Source organism: Sceloporus undulatus, chromosome 6 (assembly GCF_019175285.1).
Source record: "Sceloporus undulatus isolate JIND9_A2432 ecotype Alabama chromosome 6, SceUnd_v1.1, whole genome shotgun sequence".
Classification (NCBI taxonomy): Eukaryota; Metazoa; Chordata; class Lepidosauria; order Squamata; family Phrynosomatidae; genus Sceloporus; species Sceloporus undulatus.
In genome coordinates this window covers 20,872,318-20,895,660 of record NC_056527.1, presented here as the reverse complement: position 1 = coordinate 20,895,660, position 23,343 = coordinate 20,872,318, and the positions used below count along the sequence as shown (strand labels likewise).

Genomic DNA, 23,343 nt, shown 5'->3' with positions numbered 1-23,343 from the left:
GTGAAATCTATATCATATAACACATGACCAACATAAATAACAATATACTTTATCACAGCAAGCTGATAAGAGGCGTGTTTGATGTCATATCAGATATATGGCAATATTTGTGGAATATTCACCCATACATGCTAATTTGTTCAATTGTTTAGTAGGCTGACATTGTTGCACTGAATATTGATTCCAACAAGCCTTGAACCCTCAAGTCACAGCCCTGAGTTTGCAAGATGTGAGCAGGGTAGTTGATGAATGCTCTGTTGGATGTTTCTTGTTCACAGGGTCCCCATAAGACTTAATGACAAATAACAACTTAATGACAAATAACAACAACAATTTTCAGGCAATCACAGGTACAGTAGTCCAGACAGAATAACAACTCAGTTTGGGTGCTCTTTTTGTGGAGTCAGATTGCACATTAAAGCGCTAGATCCCAGTGATGAGAAATCAACTGATGTTCATGCACATGCAAGCATGTCATGATATATATGATTTTACTGAGTAATTCCAAAAATTCTCAGGTTCAGATATCTTATTTGGGTGAACCTGGGTAAAGGGCAGTTTTGTAGAGTATTCTAAGCCTTCCTGAAATGTTAAAGACTGAGGAACAAAGGAATGATACGTTTACCTATGGTGTGGTTATCTCATATTTATATAGGTTGGATCGAGCTCTGGAGGTTAGAGTAAATCTCCTGTTTTGCCCCATCCCATTCTGGGATTACATTTGAAAGCATTATAATACATTTTATCTGGGGTGGTGAGTTTGGAACCAACCGCTATGGGAATGGAAACATATTTTGGTTGGTTTATTCTTCCTGCCTCTGCCACATTTCATTGTTAGCTGGTAAAAAGTTCTGTCACAAACTCCAGGACTTCATTGTTTAACTTCTTTGGGCATGAGGTGGTGGTGGCAGGAGCCTCCCTAAACAATGTGACATGAGGGATTGACTGGAGGAAGAGCAGATGGGATGGAAAACTTTTCTTCTGTGAAACTTCTTAAATAAATTTGGCTTAAGCTCAAAACTTTTTACTTGGTGCTAGTTGATGTCTAGGTTGCTACTTTCCTTTTCTGCTCCTGCCTAACGGTGCCCACATACCTTCTGTTGTTAAAAGCCAAGGATAAAATTATCATGAGCAGATCAGTGTAATTCACAAACTATGGAAAGTAGACAAACTTTTCTGGCAAGGAAGTGGACGTCCCATTCCTCCTGCCACTTGCATCAAAGAAATTGGCCATGGATGTTATCTGTCCATCTACTGTTGTGATAAAATTTGCCTACATTTAAAAATCCAAATACTACAAATATAGGCCAGATCTATACATAGTTTATGGGGGGCTTATTTCTCTCTACATAAGTATATGTTGTAAGCAGACTAGTAACTTTTGTTGACTCGCTTGTGAGGATTATATTGGCCCCTTCCTTTCCCAGAATTCCTTGCTTCCTGGCTGAAAAGTGAAACCAAAAAAAGTGGAATAATTAAAAAAATTGTTAAAATTATCAGCTGCATCTTAATTGAAGTACAGAGAGGACCTGAGAACTTACCCAGTGTCAACTCTGATCTAGATGATCAGATTTTGTAAAGCTTAATTACTAGTCCCTTGTTTAGTGAGTAATCTCTGGGAAGACTACCTAAACAGCTCTGAGATTTGACTAGATGAAACAAAAATGTTTTAGTTAAGGTTTCCTAAACCTAACGTCCTCCCAGTATCATAGACCACAACTTTTACCATTGCTTTCTTATGACCATTCAGCAGTTTTAAAGAGGACTAGTTTAGATGAAGCAAAAAGATTTAAAATGGGGTGGGGGTGGGGGTGGGAGGAGGCAGAGCAGCCATTTATCTTATCAGCAAAAGGTAGAATCTGTAGGCGTCTGGGGATGTATTAGATTTGGGCAACATCTCTGGTTACCCCGAATTCTTCTTAGGCATTTATATGTCATTATTTATTTATATTTACAGAGAGGTACACAAAGAGTAGCTTTTTGTTTGCCTGTCTTTGGAATTTCACCGAAGCAGGATGTCCAGTCATTAAGGAATATGATATGTAAATTTTCTTACCTGCTAACAAAATAAAATCCTCTGCAGCTACATATTGTCTTCTAATTGTGAGTGGATACACCTGATTTACTATTAAAGAGGTGATTCAAAAGTATTTAATATGATTCAGGAGTTTAGCACATGGGGACCATATGTATTTCCATCCCAATAATGATTAAATGTCCACATTCTGCAAAAGTGCGCAAATGCACAAATGATTTTCACACACAAAACACAATAACGCTTTAGAGGCTCATTACTAAAGTGAGAAAGAAGGTAGAAAGAGGGAGAAAGAGGTTTTCACACAGATGCATGTAAATCCCGTTGATGGTCTGAGAATAGTTTTTTAAGGTTACTAAGAAGATTCATGTGGGGTAGTTCTGAAGTAAATGATCTAAGGACTTCTCAGCCTTTTGGCTAAGATCAAGTGTAGCTCTAAGGACTGGAAGGTAAGTGCACTTTGCTTCACGTTTGAGGAGCAGTAAATAAACCTGTATAGTTTGCCAAAAAGCACATTCTCAAAATAATTCCTTGCTTGGCTTCTCTGCCATTCACAAGCTCCGGTGTTTCACAGGTGAAAGAATGTTTAGGAAGCTGGTAAAGCTGTTAAGAAATTTAATCACTGCATGACCGGGGTCAAAAATGTTGCTTTTTAAAAAAAAAAGCAAAGTGTTACCATGGAATGTGCCTTCTTTGCACAGCAGTTGCCCTCTGTCTGCACTATGGCAGAGCAAAAATTGGCCACTCCTGTCGTTCAATTTTTTTTAAAAATGAGACACATATTTTTCTAAACAGGTGGCTAGCCATTTACTTTCTTCTCAAAGAGATAATGACAATTTTGGTTTTGAGCAGGATATGTTAAGCCTGTGATACAACAACAGCTCCTGGAAATTTTACCAGGTAAAATAGGAGTGGGAGCTGGGGAAGAACAGTTATATATTTAATCTACATATGTGATAAGTTAGTTATGGTAGCCTTCAGTTGTTTGGTGGTTAGAGTGTATGTACTGAAATGCAAACCAGGCCTCAAGGGCCACAGAGGAAAACTATAAAAAGGCTTGAATGAAAAATTAACACACTTGTTAACATTGCTAAGTGGAACCAGATGTGTAGGTTCACAAGTATAGTGTCAGCTCCAAACCTGCATCTACTGAACTTACAGGGTTTTACAGTAGCCCACCATATCCATGGATTTTTTCAAATTCCAAAATAATATAAATTCCAAAAAGCAAACATTGATTTTGCTATTTTATATGAAGGACACTATTGTATTTAATGGGACTTGACCATCCACAGATTTTGGTATCCATAGGGATCCTGGAACCAAACCCCAGCAAATGCCAAGAGCCCACTAAGAATATGCCAAACCCTCCAGCTGTCCCAGTTTGGCAGAGATAGTCCCAATTAATCCTCTGTCATCCTTCTTTTTCAGCTGCTTTTAAAATGCCCCAGTTTCTCTCTCCTTCCATTTCCCTCTTTGGTCCTCAGTTTACTTAAATCACTGCACATTATGTACAAAATACAAAAGTAGTTTGCACCCAGTTAACTCAGCAAGGGGCAGAGGAGAAGAGGAGGATAAATTTTGCCCTTTCCAACAGGCCCATGCAAAAGCACACTCCCACAGCCTCTTCTAGCTTGTTTGTCCCTTCTTATTAATAGATTTTGCTGTCTTGACTGCACTTACGTTACTTGGCCACATGTGCCCCTGTTTTCATCTGTGAAATGTTGACGGATGTGTTACACACTATTAGTATCTCTTATCCCCAGCTGAGCAACTTGCTAGAAGCATATAAACATAAAGGCATTTCCAAAAGTGCAATACTGTTAGTTATGAGCTTAGCCACAACTGTTGTTGTCATCATTTCACTATCATTTTTATCATGGCGCTACTAGGCATTTTATACGCCCTCTCCTCAAAATTCTGCCTAAATGCTCCTAGCCTAAAATAATTAGCAGATGACAAGAAAGTAAAAGAATAGATTAAGAAGCCCAATAGGTTCTGTACTCTGAAAGGGAAGGAAAATAACTGACCCTGGTCAAAGAGAGCTAAAGGTGGAACAGCACTGACAAATCTAGGTGCCTGTGTTAGGGGGATCAAGAGCAAAGAGCTGGAATATGGTTTAAGACAATGGTGTGTGGCTCATCTATCTTGAGTTTGAACAGGCCCAGTACATAACTTGGCATCAAGTGACTCATAAAACTCATCGTGTGTAATAAAAGCATACAGCCAAGTGGGAATTATAGCTGAGTCTCTCATGCGGCATAGGAGACTCCAACCCTAACTCCCACATACAAGCCAAGCCATATTTCTGCCAGATATCAGCTGTTTCACTGCCATTTTTCAAACTATTCATTTAATAGCTATCAGATATTTACTTCTCCCCATGGGTTAAGGACACATAATGGTCTTCATCCCACTTCTCTGAAGGCAGCATTGTTTGCCTTCCCACCTCTCTTGCGAAGACTGGTTGCTAGTTCTTTCTTTTTTAAAAAAAATGAGGTTTTTTTCCCCTTTTTGCTGGGACAAAATTAAGCTTCACCTATGAATTCTCTAGCTTGCACAAAAAGGCATGGGACAAGGGCCATTTTAAAAAGATTTTTTGTTGAGTGCCTTCAAGTCATTTCTGATTTATGGTGACCCTATTGTGTTTTGTTTGTTTGTTTGTTTGGCAAGATTTGTTAAAGAAGGTTTGCCATTGCTTTCCCCTAAGATTGAGAGTGTGTGAGTTGCCCAAGGTCATCCAGTGGGTTTCATGGCCAAGTAGAGGATCGAACAGAGAAGAAACCTATGGTTCTCTATGTGTTGGACAATGACTTCTATCTTCTTCCATGATTGGCCCTGCCAAATCGTATTTATGGGACTCTGGACAAACCACAGGTGCCCCTCCTGAGGGAATTGGAAGTAACCTGAGAAACAGCATGACCTAATGACCATTTCTTTGGCTTATCTGGTAAAAGTTGGATGCAAAGAGGAAAAACTGTCTCCAGGGATTTCTCAAGACACTTATTGCATTAGAAAAGAAAGCTGAAACAGAGCAGGAGAGTAGCAGCTTTCTTCATGACTCTCTTCCCAGGAGACGATAGTAAAAGCATGTCTTTTGTTGCTGTTGCACTGGAAAAATCCATTTGACAAAGGTACACTTTTATGACCATCTCTCTCTGGAAGGAGAACAAAAGTCCTCCAAGGGCATGTAGAGAGGCGCGGAGAAAGTTGGTACTCTCCTGCTCTGTTTCATCTCTCTTTGCTAATGCAATAAGGCTTGGGAAACCCAGGGCAGAGCATTGATCTGAGCCTTTTCCCTGGGGACAGTTTGGTACAGTAGTTAGAGTGCTGAACTGAGACTGACAATCCAGGTTCTAGTCCCCACTCAGCCATGATGCTGATTAAGTGCTTTTAGGCCAGTCATCATGACCTTCATCACAGAGTTGGTGGAAGTATCAGATGGAGAGGAAGGGGAATATTGTGTAAACCACATTGAATTCCTTGGACAAAAAAACATGGATATTAAAAATAACAGTGAAAATGTGATCAGCAATGACTGTGTTTGGGCTTGGTTGCTAGTATTAGCACTGCCTGTGATTACTTGTAAGTTACCATCTTGCTCATATTGGCATGACAAAAGGCTATTGCCCCCAGTAAAAATTGTGCATGATGTAGTGGTTTTAGCATTGGACAATGACTCTGGGAGATCAGGGTTCAAGTCCCCACTTGGCCATGGAAACACAGTGAGTGACCTTGAGCCAGTCACATTCTCTCAGAGGAAAGCAAAGGTTAAAAACCCCTCTGAGTAAATCGTACCAAGAAAACCTCATGATAGGTTTGCCTTAGGGTTGCCATAGGTTGGAAACCATTTGAAGGTAACAAGTTTGTGGAGCTCAGGTTAGTAGGATTTTGAAAGAAATGAGCTGGCCAATGCCAATGCCAATGTTGCATCCAAAGGTGGGTTAAATTTATAAATGCATATTTCCCTCCTCCTTTTGTTATGCTTATGCTTGATATAGCATTCCCAGAAAAGTTAACTTGGATGGCTTTTGTTTCTCCTTGGGCACAAAAGGACACTTGTTTCTCATCGGTGTGAGATCAGCAAATATTTGCTCAACAACCAGCTTCATAAATTCTGGCTCAAAACCAACTTCATAAATGCAAACGCTGTTCACAAATTCGTTTGTTGCTAAAATGGGCTGTGATGGGACAAGCTGCTGCTGGTTCCGGCATGTGTGAGGTAGAGGCTTGAAGCTTGATCTCCATTGTTTTTTTCCCTAGGAGAATGGAAGCCTGCCTGCCTGGGCTCCTGAAAGCCAGATGTTTCTGCAGCAAGTTTTTGAAGATATAGCTGTTATGGATGGAAATATGGGTTAATCAGGGCACATGAATGCTCACTTTTATTTAAAGGTCCTGATGTTGAGGGCTGTATTCTCCTCCTATTACAAGCCTAAGCCTTCTGATGAACTTTTCTATGGATTTGGATTGGAGCAAAGTTGGCATGTTTAGCTGGCAGGAAACCCATCCAGCTCCTGCCAGAGAATTTGATCTTGCTCCACATAGATAACATAAATGGTGATGCCAGACTGAGGGCAGAGGCTCTGCTAATAGGAAATGAATCCACCACAGGCAGGAAATTTAAAAAAAATACAGGAAAGTATAAGACAGTGGTATTATGGCATGGAGAGATAACATTCTGTTTCCATCCATGGCAAACCATTGGAAAGTTGACAACGAGGACCCGAAAGCAATAGTCCTCTGGCACTAGAGACTGGAAATGTTACCATTTTGGACTACATCTTCCAGCATCCCTCAGCCACATGGCCAGTGGCTGTGTTGGCTGGAGGATTCTGGAACGTGAAATCTCCATTTGATTTATGACAACCATTTAACTATTTTAATATCATTACTAACTTTAAAGTTATGTAAATATTCTGTGACCTATTTAATTTCTATATTGGCCATCTGTTGATGTCTGCATATACAGTTGCCAGAAGAATGTGTTGGCTTCACAAAATTCTTCAAGTGCTCTCCTGCCTCCCCCCCCCCCCAATTCTAGGCCAAATTCTCCTACTGTGTTTGGATCTGTTCTGTTTCTTGCTTTTGCGTTCCAATTGTCTGATTATCAACATACCCTGTTTTGGTGTGTGCTGTTTCCTCCTGGACGGCCCTTCTGTAGTAATAGCAATGGCAATTACATTTCTATACCGCTTATCAGTGCACTTAAGCACTCCCTAAGTGGTTTACAAAATGTGAGCTAATTGCCTCCAACAATCTGGGTACTCATTTTAGTGACCTCATAAGGATGCAAGCCTGAGTCAAGCTTGAGCCCTTTTGCTGAGATTGAACTCGCAACCTTATGGTTTGTGAGTGAGTGGCTGCAGTACAGGCATTTTACCACTGTGCCACCAGTGCTCTTCTGACTTTCTTATGGGAGCACACACTTGGATAATGGTTAGCCAACATATACCAAGGACTGCTGTGTATATGTGCTTCATTTCTTCTAGGATTTCTAGCTTCCCTGAGTCATGTGTTAGCACAGAGATTGGGAATCTTTGGCAATCCAGATATTTTGACCTACAGCTCTCATCCACTACCCAGCGTGACCAATGTTAAAGCATTACAAGAGCTGTAGCCCAGAACCCACCTAGAATGCCAAAGAATTGCCATACCCATTTTAGTATATGCATCAATACTAAAATGGTTTAATCTATTACTAGTGCAAAATATGCAATATTATATGAACTGGATAAGAAGGAACAAAAACTAGATGTAAAAGCACTGGACATAATAGTGCAAATCATTAATGAATGCATTTATAAAGTTCACCTTCCTGCTGAAAAGCAACCAGGGTGATATACAAATAAAAATAGAATTTAATGGTTATATCATAAAATGATAAAAGCAAGAATTCTGTGAGGGTTTTCATCTGTCCTTCAGCTGCTAGCATCATTTCTGATGTTAGTTATGGCTAATGGGAAATGCAGACCAGCAACATCTGGAGAACCACATGGTTCCCACCCCTGTTACAGATGGTGAGTCAAAAGTAATGCCATAACCTTCTGAGCTTGCCTTACAGCGATAGCAGCTTTTGAGTCAGCTGGAAGTAGGCTGAGATAGGAGTTGAGAGAGATTTCATTTCTTCAATAATTATTGTATCTGCCTCTTCTACAAGTTTGAAGTCAGTTGTGATAATTCCTTTGACAGGGCAGGAAAGATGCATCTTTCAGAGCAGTTTTATTTTCCTTACATTTGCTATCTGAAGCACAGGTGGACCTGTCTCTCCGCATCATTTACTGTAAATTGGAGATACACTTTACTTATATGCTCAAAAAAATTATATTTTGTTGATTGGCTGCCAGCTATGGTCAGGCATCATCTTTTCAATGTAGGGATAGCCCACTTTGGATTGTTTTTTGAAATTCTGCTGTACATAGGACAAACAGGACAAACTGGGCAGTCTCTATGTAAAAGAATAATAAATGGACACAAATATGGCATCACAATATACATTTTTAAAAGAGTGGGGCAGGGGAACATGTCATTTTCCAAGGACTTTCTGTCATGCTTGAATAAAAATATTCAAAGACAGATGCCAATAGAAAACAGCTGAACAAGACTTCAGTAAGAGGTTCAGGTCTATTTCCTGTAGCTTGACTAAGATGATGTTGTTGCTGTTGCTGTTGCTGTTATGTACTGTCCAGTTGTTTCTGACTCTACGGCAAGCCTACTTGTGCCTTGACTGTTTTTGTTGTTGTTGTGTCCCTTTCAGTCATTTCTGCCTTATGGTGATCATAACCATAGGGGTTTTCCAGAGCTGAGATTATGTGACTCACCCAAGGTCACCCAGTGCTTTTGCATGGCCAAGCAGGTCTTTGAATTCTGGTTGCCAGAGTGGTAGTCCAATGCTCAAACTACTGCACCATGCTGGCTTTTGGCATGGCTATAAATAAAGTTTTTCTCTGTCACTACATCTGTTAGTCAGCTAAGCTATGCTAGGAAGTTATGTCATTGCTACCCAAAGTGGTGATCCATGGACCAGTGCCAGTCCATGGGCTGTTGGTTGCCAGTCCATGATAAGTTTCCAGGAATAGTTAAGCATATCGCAATACCCCCCTCTCCCCCCCCCCACTAGAATTCATCTAGAGGTCAAACTCTCTCTTTTGCATTCTGGATAGGACAAAGCCTTTTTATCAACTTGGGTGCTTTTGGCCTGAATCTTATTTGTTAAACCTGATTTGAATAGACCCATTGAATTAACTGTTGGATGGTGAATCAACATGCATGTAAAGCTGGCCAATTCATTTGATTTATTCTATACCCTAAAGGCACCAGATCCTGTCTGATCTTGGAAGCAAAGCAGGGTCAGCCCTGGTCAGTACTTGAATGAGAGAGCGCCAATGAATACAAGGTGTTACAGGCTATATTTCAGAGGAAGTAGCTGGCAAAACCACCTTTCAGTGTTCCTTGCCAAAGAAAACCTTACAAAATTCAAGGGGTCATTATAAGCCAGCAACTGCAGGTGAACACACACTCACACACCTGGAGATGGAATTTAGGCCACACTATATTGACATGTTGCTACCCAAAGGTTTCCCACTGCCTACCCGGATAGAAAGAGCTGTTTGACAGTAGAACAAACTGCTTCAGTGATGGGCTATATGATCATCAACTTCCCTTCCAACTTTAAAATTCCAAGATTCAGTGTTGTGTGGAAAACTCACAGCTTGAAAAAGTTACTTTCTTAGACTATAACTTCCCAAATACCCCTGCTAGTATTACATTCTAGGATATATGAGGCAAAACGTAACATCTGAAGCACTGGTATAATGGGTGATTATTCCAAGCAGTTATGAGAATCATCAATGGTACACTACCAACACCTCTTTTCTGTTTACAGTTTGAGCATGTCTCTTCCAAAAATCAGCAAGAATCTCATGGGAATCCCATCCCCCCAAATCTCATCAAAATTCTTTTACAGCAAAATCTGATGCAATTCCACTCTGTTCAATGTGTCTTATTATTCCTTATAAGTGGGGTGATATCCTTAACATCCATGACATTTCAGCGGTTGTTCCTTCTTGACAGAATTTTCCAAATTTGTTTTGAACTTTGTTTCACATGCCCTATGGTTGGTGGCTAAGTTTTAATGCACAGAAAGTCTCCACCTTTTGGTATCAGATGAGAGGCAGAAAATCAACAAGCAAGTTGTATAGATGCGATGATGAGAGACGCTGCCCTCACCCATGCAGTTCTTAAAGTCAAAGAGCTAGAGGTGGCTCACCTGAGAAATTTCTCTATTTTTTTTAAATATCAAAATTCATAGAGATGTTGCTTTCTGCATCTCTCTCAAAATGTGAAATTTGGTGTTAAAATCTATATTCACCACAGGCTAGCAAAAGACAATACAACAGGCCCTCCACATTTTGGGGTTAAGGGTGCAGGATCCCCACGAAAGTGGAAAAACCACTTTTTTTTATCTGAGAGAACACCTCTCTAGGAATCTCTAAGTCCTTTAACGCAACTCTGTAGTCAGCATTCACCAGAAGTTGACCATAGAATCATGCTGGAGGACCTAGAAATGCCTAGAGAAGTGTTTTCTCTAGGAATCTCTAGGTTCTCCAGCACAACTGTATGGCCATCCTCTGGTAGAATTTCACTGAAGGAGCTAGAGACTTCTAGAGAACATATTCATCAAAGCTGCAAAAGTAAAAGCTGCAAATGTATTTATATATTTCATTTGTATGCTGCCTTTCTCCCAGAAGGGAGTGAAGGCGGCAAATGTGGAGGACTGACTGTGGTTTAAGTGCATTGAAAATAACTAAAGAGAGGTCATCTCATGTTATAAACATATGTGCCCCATATGTGTACACACGTGTGTGTATACATATGTATGTGTGTGCTTGGCCTTAGACTAGAGCATATACAGTATACATAATACCATCCTCCAGTGAAGAATGCTGAAAAAAGGGTGTTCTAAACTGCCGTCTTGGATGAAGCTTAGTTTTATGTTTGGCAACAGAAGAAAGCAGAAACTGAAGCATTTGGCTTATTTTATACTGTCAAGTTCTGCTTGGTAATCACCCCCACAAATACTGTATTTATTTTTAATGATTAACTTCATCCTTCTGGGATACTGAACAAATGTGAAGGAAGTGCTGTTTCGTTTTGGTTTCTAAATCACACACCTGTTCACATAGACAGGTATATATGTATATTTTTCTTGCCCCCCATCATTGTTTCTGGCCCGATTAGAGTCCCCAATTGGATGAGCAGGGTTGCCATGTAGTATCTGTAACTATGCCTTTAACAGAATCTTGGTTTATGGCGATTACAGATGAATAGTGCTTTAGCATCACCAACCTGGGGAAAACTTCCTCTGCTGATTTTTTCAAAAACCACGCTATCAAACTCTGTTGTATCATGTATTCCTGTATGTATGGGTACATCCAGCCCACTGCTGTATTGTAGCAATTAGATGTCCTGTGCAGGTTTTTAAAAATGCCTTTTCCCTCCTCCCCTAACGGTTTAAGTGTTGGACTACAACTCTGGAGTCCAGGGTTCGATTCCCAGTTTGGCCACGAAACCCATTGGGTGACCTTGAGCGAATTGCACTCTCTCAGCCTCAGAACAAAGCAAAGGCACAATTCCCTCTGAATAAATCTTGCCAAGAAATCCCCATCATTGGTTTGCCTTAGAGTTCCCCTAAATTGGAAGTGACATGAAGGCACAAAACAGTGACACTGAATTATCAATTAAACATTATTTTAATAAAAAGGAAAGGAAACCATGCTGTTGCTGTGAAGACACATGAGCAAAAAGTGTTTTAAAGAATGGCCTGGGGGTGTTGTGTGGTTTTAAAGTGTTTTAAATACTTTTCTCTTATTTAAACTGTATTTTATTCTTTGAAAATGCAATCTGTTGTAATATTGTAATTCTCTTTGAATGGATCACTTTTGTAAGTTTTTAAATTGCACTGTTATTTTTTTTAATTTGCAAGCCGCTCTGAGTCCCAGTTTTGGGGAAAGGATGGGATATTAATTATTATTATTATTATTACTATTATTGTTGTGGGTTTTTCAGGCTATGTGGCTATGTTCTAGAAGAGTTTGTTTCTGATGTTTTGCCAGCATCTGTGGCTGGCATTTTCAGAGAAAAACCCACAAAAGACTATGGAAGCCAGCCATGAAAGCCTTCGACTTCATAATAATAATAATAATCATCTTCATCACACATGAATTTTAAAAAAAATTGGTCAGCTGGCTACACACAGGGAACTACAAAACCCATCTAAACGAACTATAACCATAACCCAAATTGTTGTTATCATCATATTTATATCCTGCCCTTCTCCCAAAGCTGGGACTCAGGGTGGCTTCCAACATTAAAAAAATGCCATACAGTTAAAAAAGACTCAGAAATAATATACTGTATTAAAATAGAATTCAATTACTACAATAATTAAAACAACTTCAATGCTAAAATCAAGTTTAAAAGGATTAAAATGCTTAAAAGGCATTAAAAGGTTTCTGAGATCTTGGTTGTGCCCCCCCCCTCTCTCTCTCTCTCTGTATTTGCAATTGTGAATCATGAAGGATGCTTTCAGAGGAGTTTTTGGTTCGCTCTGGAAAAGGGCACCATGATGGCTGGGGAATTCTCCAGTAGAGTGAGCTGCAGCCTCCAGGGAGCTTTGGTTCCTCTTGAAAGGAGGCGGCGAAGGGAAGGCAAGGCAAGCTCCAAGGTGCTCCAGAAGGAGGAGAAGAGGAGGAGAAGAGGAGGAGGCTTTGGAAACTTTGCAAGAGGGAGCAAGCTGCCAGCTGCCTTGTTCCAAACCAATCGGTCGCGCTGGAGAGGCAAGGCAAGGCAAGGCAAGGGGCGCAGCATCCTAGTCCTCGCCTCTTCCTCCTCCTTTCCCCCCAGGCATGCTCAGCAGAGAGGCTTCTTCTTGCCAGCCTGGTCCAGGGCAACCATGGGGTCCGATCCAGTGGGTAAGTGGGCCTCTCAGAGGGCATGCCTCACTTGGGGATGCTTTTGGTTTCCTTCCTCTGCAGATCAGGCAGTTAAGTGGTGTAGCATGTGGAGCCTTGGACTCTGGAGATCAGGGTTGGAATCCCTTGTCCTGGAATGGGAACCCACGGGGGGTCACACGCTCTCAGCCTCAGAGGGAGGCAAACGCCCCGACCCCTCCTCTGAACAAATCTGGCCCAGAAAACCTTTTGTGAGAGGGCCGGGACTGCCTTCAAAGCACCCAGCAAGAGGAGACTCCCATCCTGGGGCTTCATTGGAGGGCAAGCATTGTGCCCAGAGTGCCCAGGCGTCCTCCTTTTCCAGGACACGTCCTGCATTTCAACCTTGGGGTTTCCAACATGTCCTCCATTTTCAGCACAGGCTGAAACTGAAATTTGGATTTATGTTTATATTAATGTTCTAGCTTTTCTTTGGTAGTGCCCCACATTTTCCTGGGGTGTCCTACATTGCTCTATATTTCAACCTTAGGGTTTCTAAACTGTCCTCTGTTTTCAGCACGGGCGAGAAGCATGTATAGTAATGTTCTTGCTTGTCTTTGGCCATGCCCTACATTTTTTCTGGGATGTCCTACATTGTGCAGTGCCTTGTCCTCCTTTGCAGTGTGGACACCTGGCCACTCTGGTTGTGTGTCTTTTTCTTTTCTTTTGGGTTCTGGCACATGTTTGCTGCCAGGAAGGGATGCATTCCTGTAGAATTGGGGTTTTAGATCCCTCTGGGCAATACCTTTATGGGGCCAACCAAAGTGTACAATATACACCGTATATACTTGACTGTAAGTTGACCTCATGTAGAAGTTGAGGACATATTTTGAGGCCAAAATTATGACTTTTGATATGACCTGTGGATAAGTCTAGGGTAAACCTTAGGGGCATGTAAAAAAAGCATGTAAAGAATGAAGCGAAGGGAAATAATGCCAAACAACTTAGAAAATTCAAGCAGACATCACTGTTTGTGCTCACGCTAAAGGCTGGATGGATGAGAGAATAGAGGGGAATCAGCGCTTCCAAGACAGATTAAGCTCTTGCTTTTCATCAGAGGCTGGTTCCTTTTTTTGGTATAAGTTAGAGTATGGTGCTTATACTCGTCCCTCCACATTCGCTGGGGTTAGGAGCACAGGACTCCCATGAATGTGGAAAAACCACAGATAACAAAAACACTATTACCCGAGAGAACATTTCTCTAGGAATCTCTAGGCCCTGCAGTGCAACTCTGTGGTCAATATCTGGCAAACATTAACCACAGAAATTGCACTGGAGGAGCTACAAATGCCTAGTGAAGTGTTCTCTCTAGGAATCTCTTTGTCCTTCAGTGCAACATTTGGTTAAAGTTGACCATAGAGTTGTGCTGGAGGACCTCTCTCCTAGAGAGAAGACATAAATAAAATCTGTGAATAATCAAATCCACAAAAGTCAAAGCTGCAAATGTGGAGGAACAAGTGTACATTGACCAGTGGATAAGTCAACTAAGGTCAAATTTTGACTAATATTTCTAGACTTATATATGAGTATATACAGTAGGTTGCAAACCTTTGAAGCTCCACTGGCTTCTTCAGCAGGCAAAGATGTTTAAAATCATACAGGAAAGGAAAAAAGGAGCGTGAGGATGTTAGTCATAGGCCTGCATTTTGTCTAGAAGTTGTGGTTGCTGTCCTGTTGCTCTGACAACTGGTTGACTGCCTGGAGTGGGGAAGGAGGGATGGAAAATGGGTCCCCCCCAATTGTTGCCCAGGTTTGCCCCGAACACCTTTCTTTACAGGGGGATCAAACAGATAGCATTCTCCATGAGGAGTTAATAGAACTGGGTTTTTAAAAGCCATTATCCAGCAAAATAATACTGGACAGCATAGTTATTGATATCAACAAAGAGGATCATCAAGCCAGACCACACACCAAAGCATCTATTTGGAGCATGTGCAGAGTGCCCTTCCTTCACACACCCATCCCAACATATCAGCAGTTTCAGTGATTCCCAAACTTTGGTCCTCCAGGTGTTTTGGACTTCCAGTCCCAGAAGCCCCAGCTATCTTGACCAACAGTCAGGAATTCTGGGAGCTGAAGTCCAAAACATCTGGAGGACCAATGTTTGGGAATGGTTGAGTTAGATGAAGGGAGGGCTGTCTTTGCAGATACTTTTGGATCTTTCTTGTTTTTTTAAAGAAGCATGCTTATCCTTTCATCCTCTTGAGTGCAAGAAGGCCTATGTGAGTATTTGGGAGAAGATGACATATTTTTGGATTTGAGAATAGAATTTTGGTTGATATATTTCTTCACCCTTTCTCTAAGGAGCTCGGGGGTACCTCCGTGGCAGTCCCTCTTCTTCCCCCTGTGTTATCCTCAGTTACAACAACCCTGTGGGGAAGGATTACATAAAGGGTCATCCAGAGAGCTTTATGGAAGAGGAAGGCTGCATCTGCACTGCAGAGGTTATCCAGTTTGACACCAGAAGTCTGGTGCCACAACACACTACAGTTCCCAGAATTCCATAGCAGTGAGTCATGGTACTTAAGGGGTGTCAATCTGCTTTATTTCTGCAATGTGGCAGCAGCCCTAGACTGGGGTGGACTGTGGAGTGCATGCAACCCTCAAAGCCATTTTTGCAGCCCCACAGGTTTTCCTGGATTCCCCATTGCATCTTCCCATGGGTTTTTTTTTGGGGGGGACAAAATGTCCCCAAAGGTCAGTCATTGCTCCTGGAAACCTCCAAAAATTCCAGATTTGCTTTAGTCCTCTTTCCTCCAAAATCTCAGAAATCACAACTGCACACTTGCAAACATGATTTTCTGTCCACTTTGGGTGGCTGGCACCACACTCATTCTAATTTGAGACTCATCTATATCAACAACAGAAAAATAGTAGGAGCAGTTTTAAATTTGAGAGAGCCAGAGCGATGTAGTGGTTTGCATGCTGGACTATAATTCTGGAGATCTGGGTTTGCATCCCTGCTCAGCCATGGAAACTCACTGGGTGACCTGTCACATTTTCTCTACCTCAGATGAAAGCAAATCTCCTTTGGACAAATCTTGCCATGAAAACCCCACGATAGGTTTACCTCAGGGTCGTCATAAGTCGGAAATGACTTGAAAGCGTACAGCAACAACAATTTTTAAATCTGGAAATCTGCAGATTTACAAATCCTGGCATGCAAATTTGTTGTGTGCCCTTGGGTCATTTTCCAATTATAGTTGCCCTAAGATGAACTCTTCATCTGGTTTTCTTGGCAAGATGTGTTCAGAGGGGGTTTGCCTTTGCCTTCCACTGAGACTGAGAAAGCGAGAATTTTGGTTACAGCCTCCCAAAGGATTTGCATCCCCAAATGGGGAATTAAATCCCAGTCTCCCAAAGTCCTAGTAGTCCAATGCTCAGATGTCTATGTTGTGCTGGTTCTCTTGGCTCTGGTATTTCTTCTTTATATACTAGCTTTCGGGGGCGTTTCCACTTGCGGTTTAAAACGATTTTAAATACAGTGATTTGTTTTAATACGACTCAAAATACGAGTGTTATCCTGCTTTTCAAATAGCTTTATTTGTATCATTTCCATTTACGTAACGTTTTATTTTGTTTTGCTGTAATTGACACAGTATCGTTCCCATTCATGGATGAATTGATGTATATTTAAACCGATTTTGTTACATTTTCGTTCACATTCACTTGTTTTGGCTATGAATGTCATGTCAATCAAAGCGACGTCACAATACTTCGGAGTAACTTGCATCGATGTAGCCTGTACCTGCGTTCCCACTACAGGGACGTTTTTAATTTGTATTAAATTTCGCGTTTTTTTTTAAAAGAGCCAATGAGGAGGCGCTTAAGCTCTTCAGAGTTTAAGCGCCTAAGCTCTTAAGCGCCTAAGCTCTTAAGAGTCCTGTAATTTCCGGTCTCTCTTACTTTTGTTATTAGCGCTGATCGTATCTAAGTCGGCAAGGGAGGGAAAGATGGCGGCGGCGACAACAGATGGGGACAAAGAATGGGCGACTCCCCCGAGCCAGCCCATCGCGCTCTGCTCCTCCCATCCTGTGGAACCCGAATCAGACGCCGAAATATTCCCATTTAAATACAGCGATTCTTATATCGGCACAAGGGATAACCCGGGGTAAAACCTACTATTTTTTGCGCCGGTTTATAGGCTTCTGATCCGGTTTAAATGTTTGGATTTGAATCAAATTCAAATCTCTGTGGGAACGATAGAGGGTAAATCTAGAACTGTTCTAGAGTTAATTCGGGATTGAGTGAGAACGATACACCCTGGATTCGCTTTGTAAACTGGTGTATAAGCGAGTGGGAACGCCCCCTTCCACAGTGAGGTGATTGTTGTGTTTGTTTGTTCTTATCTGGTACAATCCCCGGAGAACTGATTCTGCTTTTTCTTGAATATCCCATGATGGGCTTACCCACAAGCCCGTGCAAAGTTCTCCAAGGACCAAAGATTTGTCCCCCAAATGTGATCAATCAATTCAGACAATTTTTGAGCATAAGGGGAGGCTTCTGGTTTTGAAGAAAAGGAACTCTGCTTGCCCCCATTCAAAATGGCCTGAATTTGGCAACTTGAGCCCAATAGAAAAATTACGGTACTCTTTTTTTTTTTGCCACAAATATTTGTGGAGTGGAGCTGCAAAAACACCCTCAAGCAACAGTTAGCTCACCCCTTATCTAAGTACATGTTTGGAGTACTCTTTAGCAAGGTAGTAACTTCTCAAGAATTAAGATTGATGGTCACACTTTTGTGATTGCACCATTGTGCGTAATTGTAGTTTCTTGTGGCACCAGAGTTCTTTGACAAAGAATATCTCACAAAACCACACATCCCAGAATTCTGTAGCATTGAGCCAGGGAAATTAAAGTGGTGTCAAGGGGCATTAATTTTACAGTGTAGATGCAATCATGGACATTTTCCATTATAAACAGCAGAATCAGGAGTAGGAAATAAGTGCTCTTTGCATGGTCTGTGAGATACTCTGTGATAAATTGACTGAGAAGTAGCTGGGAATGAGATCTTAACTCTTAAGGCCCTTTCACACTACACAATTATAGTGTTATGATTCCCTTTTATATGCCTTATGGAATCCTGGAATGTGCAGTTTAGGGAGCAGTACTTAAAATTCTCAGCCAGAGAGCTCTAGTGCCTTCCCAAACTACAATTCCTAGGATTCTTTAGGATGTTGCTATGGCAGTTATAGGGGAATCCTAGTGCTATAACTGTGTAGTGTGAAAGGGCCTTTAGATGTGCAAATTGTCTTTCTCTGACCTAATACTACTAAAAGTGTGGGAGGGAGGAAAAGGGAAGAGATAACTCTATAGTTCTGAAAGAACTATACAAGTTGTATCTGGATCTCTTTGACAACCTTCCTCTAACTTCCTAGTTCGGAATAGCTAATGGAGCTGAAGGGATTGGAGGATTGCCATCCTTATCTTAAATTTGGAAAGATTACAGTGGTAAATTGTTTTACAGATACATAATTAGACCCTACTCTGATGATCTAAGAAACACAAGGGGGTGGAAACAAAGAACTTTTTGTTCTACAGAGGAGAAAGCAAGCCATCTTTTCCAGATTCTTCTTAGTTGTGGCAAGCTCGCTGTATTAATATTATTATATATATTTTTGGATTGCTGAAAACGACCACCTGCACAAATGCAAGCTTCCTTTTGGCCAAAGTATAAATATATTCAGGGTGATGATTACTAAAGTCATGTGGAGAATTGACCCACTCACTAGGAAATGTTGTTCACATCTCCTGTGTTAACAGATCTGGCTGGAGTCCACCCCAATTAATTAATGTTGAGCTGGTTGTGTGTGTGTTTGATGGGGGTGCTATGAGATGACCTGCAATAATTGTTGTGTTCTAACTTTTCTTTTCCTAACTGCACCTCCAAAATCCTTTGGGTGTCTTAAGCCAAGCCATGGGTTTGGATTTTAACAGATGTTGTTTTCCACCCCTTCAGTGGAAAAGGTTATCTTGCTTGCTATTGTGCATTGTTTCAAAGACTCACAGTTTAGTAGGATCCTGGGGGAAGTTAGTTTGCTTGCTTGTTCCAGCTACAAAGAAAAGGGTAAATCAGTCATCGGCAGCCTGGATGCAGTCTGTCATATCTAGCTAGAAGACTGTGTAGGCTGATGGGAATCTCAAAGGCTAGGAGTATAAAATGGAGCAAAGCAGTGATTGTAATCATATGCACAATAGTATGTATGTTGGTAACATAATTTAGAAAAACTATGCATGGGCAGCTGTGGCACTCTAGATGATTTTGGCCTACAACTCCCAATTGTGAGGGATTAGATGAGTTGCATGGAGGTTTCTTGGCAAGTTTCTTTCGAGGAAGTTTGCCATTGCTATCCTCTGAGGCTGAGAAAGTGTGACTTGCCCAAGGTCACACACTGGGTTTACATCGCTGAGCTAGAATTCAAGACCAGGTTTTGAATCTCAGTGTGACCTTGGGTAAGTCAAACTCTCTCGGCCTCAGAGGATAGCAGTGGAAAATTGGCACTGAAGAAAATCTAAAAATTCCCATGATAGTGTCGCCATAAGTTGGAAATGACATGCAGGCACACATCAACAGCAAGAGGTTCAAAATATCTAGAGAGTCACAGATTCCTGCCTTCATTTTAGATCAAGTTCTTGAGGACAGTTGATAACTGTGCAAAAATTGAGTTCCCTATGACATGGAGAAAACCCACTTCTTGCACTGGAGTTTGTGTCAGGGACTTTGTACTGACATTTAATGTACATGTAAAGGGGCATCTAACAGCTGTAGGATAGAATTTCATGAGTGTCAGCATATATTACGCAGGTTTTTATCCCCCCCCCCCCAAAAAAAAATAGTGCAATGCACTTTGGCAGTGTTCTTCAGGAATTGTTAAAAGGGGGACAGTGTACACCAGTTAATCTTTTTGCTTTTTAAAGGTTTCATGGGCTAGTCAGAGACCATCCTATCTGATGCCTGAAGTTTATTTTCTCAGTTGATAGATACTGTATATCTGTCTGCATGGCTGTAATATCACTAGGTATTATAATCAGTGGGATGAGCTGTTAACATAGTGCAAAAATAAAAGTCTGGGACAATAAGGTTGAGCTTAAATATCTGAAAAGTTAACTGTACAGGTGTGAAAAATGACATCTGTTGAAATTACTTCTATTCAAAACTATACTAAGAGCACTTGTTTTCATTTCTATCTGCTCAGTCCTCTCTCTCTCTCTCTGTCTCAGACTCTCTCGGAAAAAAATAAAATAAAGTACAGGTGACTTGTGAGCTGTCAGCAAGTGTGTCTCCTAGTAAAAATATCAGGTTCCTTCCTCTGGTTAAGTGATGCTCAAAGCACATTGGGAATTTTAAAAATCATTTTCTCATGTGTGATACACCTTGCAGCTTCATGTGCAATTTCCCAGTGTTTGCAGTCTTAATGACTAGGACTTGGTTCACAACTTGAAAAAGCTGGGGTTTTAAACTACTGTACAACTTCGAGAATCCCCAAAATACAGCATTTTGGATTTGTAAGCCAAAGTAACTTTTCAAAACTTGTAAAGTAAGTAAGCATCCAGATTAAGTACACTGGGAGTTTTCTACACATAAACTCTGATCCTCTGTGATACTGGGTTTGGATGTTTAGCAGACATATTCATGACAACAGCTTCATGGCAGTGATTCATTCAAGCTTGACAAAAACAACCTCCCTGTCATTTTGTTGTTGTTGTATGTCTTCGCTGTTTCTGACTTATGGCAAACCTATCACAGTGGCGCATTACAGATGGCCCAGAAGGGGCCGTCTCGCACCGCCGCCGGTTGCAATGTCCGTGAACTGCAGCAACCAAACGCCATGGTTCCCGGACGCTGCCAAGAAGGAGCGCAAAAATCGCGCTTCTTCTTGCTCCCCGGAAGAGATGCCGCGAGGCGCTAGTAGTGCACTCGCGGCATCATTTCCGGGGCGCGACGTGCAGACGCAGAGCGTCCGTTACGTCAAGATGGCGGCGGCCGTGTGGAACGGCCACCGCCATTTGTGACAGACTCAGTCCGTGCTAGGATTAGGGGCGTCTGGAAGAGACGCCCCTTTCTAACCCTAGCACGGACTGAGTCCGTCCTAGGGTGCCCGTTTATAATGGGCCAGTGTTTCCTGGGCCTGAGTATGTGATTTGCCTATGGCCACCCAGTAGGTTTCCATGACCAAGCAGGGAATCAAACTCTGATCTCCAGAGTCCTAGTCTTATGCTCAAACAACTACTGCATGCTGACTCTCCCCCATGCTACTACCTCAGACAAAAAAGTGAGCCACCAACGTGGTTATTTGAATTAGCCAAGAGAACAGACCCAGCAAGGAAACAGACTACTTGAGTGGAGCATATATTCAGAATACTGTCTCAACTGTGTGTACAATTATCTGTATCTCTTAGCCTACTGGGTAACTGGTTTTCAGCTCCGTCTGCATCCCAATCAACAAGTGCCTTTGAAAAACCCCAGGGATGTATTTGTTTAAAGCAGTGCTACTCAAAGTGGTGGTCTGTGGATCAAAGCCAGTTTGTGAGCTGCTGATCTATGATGGATCTCTAGGAAACAATGAAATATTTGTAGCTAATGGGCGCAAAAATAGTACCAGTCCTTGGCACATTAGAAACAAAAATTGCCAGGCCCCCCCCCCCATCAGATTGCCTTAGAAGCACTGATTTAGAACAACCAATCCCTGCCTTCTACTGTATATCCCAGCCTGAATGACTGACCCATCCTGCTGTGATTAGTAAAATGCTGATGTGTGTGTTTCTTTTGATTAGGAAGCACAAATTCTATCACCTATGTGTTTATCAGACAAAGATCATGATAGATTTTTTATTAAAATGTTTCATTACAACTGTGGCTGAATTCAGATATGACTTTCACTTACAGGAACTGGAGAGAATGTTGTATTCTATTTAACACAGTTCATGGAAATGGTTAGTTAGGACTTATACCATGAGTACCTCTGTTAATTTTCATGGTCTTTCAAGGACTGAGAGTACTGAACACCATTTCAGATAAATGATGTGTCATATCAATAATGAATTTGGCATCAGCTTAAAGGTTTTATTTGGCACAAGCTTTGATGGACTATACATTGAGTGTTGCAGCAGTTGGCAAATACACACACACACGTGTGTGGGAGGGGGAAGTGAAAAGGAAAAGTTACAAACATTGAATATTATCTTTACAGTGTTCCATAACAAAAAGTTGGGAAGTAGTAAAGACATCCCAGCCTAAATACCCAAAGGCACCAGATCCTGTCTGATCTTGGAAGCTAAACATGGTTAACCCTGGTTAGTACTTGCATGGAAGATCATCAACAAATGCCATGTGCTGTAGGCTATATTTCAGATGAAGAAACTAACAAAACTACCTCTGAATCTTCCTTGCCCAAGAAAACCCTAAGAAATTCATGGGGTCACCATAAGGTAACTTGAAGGCTTGTGCACACACATAGAGACATCCTATCACAGATAAGGAGATGAATACATTTGTGATGAAAAAATTTCACCCAATCCATGTTATAATAGAGAGATTTAAATGATTAGAACAGAGGTGAGAAGTACTGTACAGACTTTGAGGTGACAGAATCCTCACAATTGATTATGCAGACCAGAGCTGATGCTCATTGAAGTCTAGGAAGTTCTAAGAGCCATTTGCTCTTCTTTTTTTAATCTATCCATAATATTCTCAGCACTCACCCTCACCACATCTGAAATGAATTGATTTTCTTTCTATCTGTTTTCTTTACTGTCCAGTTCTTACATCCATACATAGTGATGAGGAATACAATGGCTTGGGTGATCCTAATTTTAATATCCATTGCTATTGTTGTTGTGTGCTTTCAACTTGTTTTTGACTTATGGAAACCCTAAGGTGACCCTATCATGGGGTTTTCTTGGCAAGTTTCTTCAGAAGGGGCTTGTTATTGCCATCTCTGAGGCTAAGAGAGGGGGTGTTCTCACTTAAGATTTGAAACGATTTAAAATACAACGTTTTTAATAGATCCGATTCAAAATAACCCTGGTCTTATTCCGCGTTCCGAATCGCTTTTATTCTTTGTTCCCATCTGGTTTTTTAAATCGAAGTTTTTACCTGCAAGCGTTCCTACTTGGCATGAATTCGGTGTTTAAATAAATCGATTCTTCTCCTCCATACCTTATTTGGAGCTGTCAATCAATAGTACGTCAGAATGACGTAACGTTAATCCAGAATATTTGGAAGCGATTTATCTTTTGGCATCGTTTCCATTTCATTGACAGCCAGGGAGAATCCCTTCAGAGAGCCCAGAGATCAATGGGAGAGGCTTCTGGCAAAGC

At 41.3% G+C, this 23,343-nt stretch overlaps 1 protein-coding gene across 4 annotated transcripts in view; it reads left to right on the top strand.

Annotated features, from left to right (window-relative positions):
* Positions 1 to 23,343, top strand: part of JCAD (junctional cadherin 5 associated) — an 83,531-nt gene that overhangs the window by 33,861 nt on the left and 26,327 nt on the right. The window contains exon 1 of one of the 4 annotated variants that reach the window (XM_042475533.1): positions 12,811 to 13,005. The exons of the other annotated variants lie outside the window; for them this stretch is intronic. The gene's annotated coding sequence lies outside the window, so the exon portion shown is untranslated. Of the gene's footprint in view, positions 1 to 12,810; positions 13,006 to 23,343 lie in introns of those variants that run through there. 4 annotated transcript variants of the gene reach the window in all.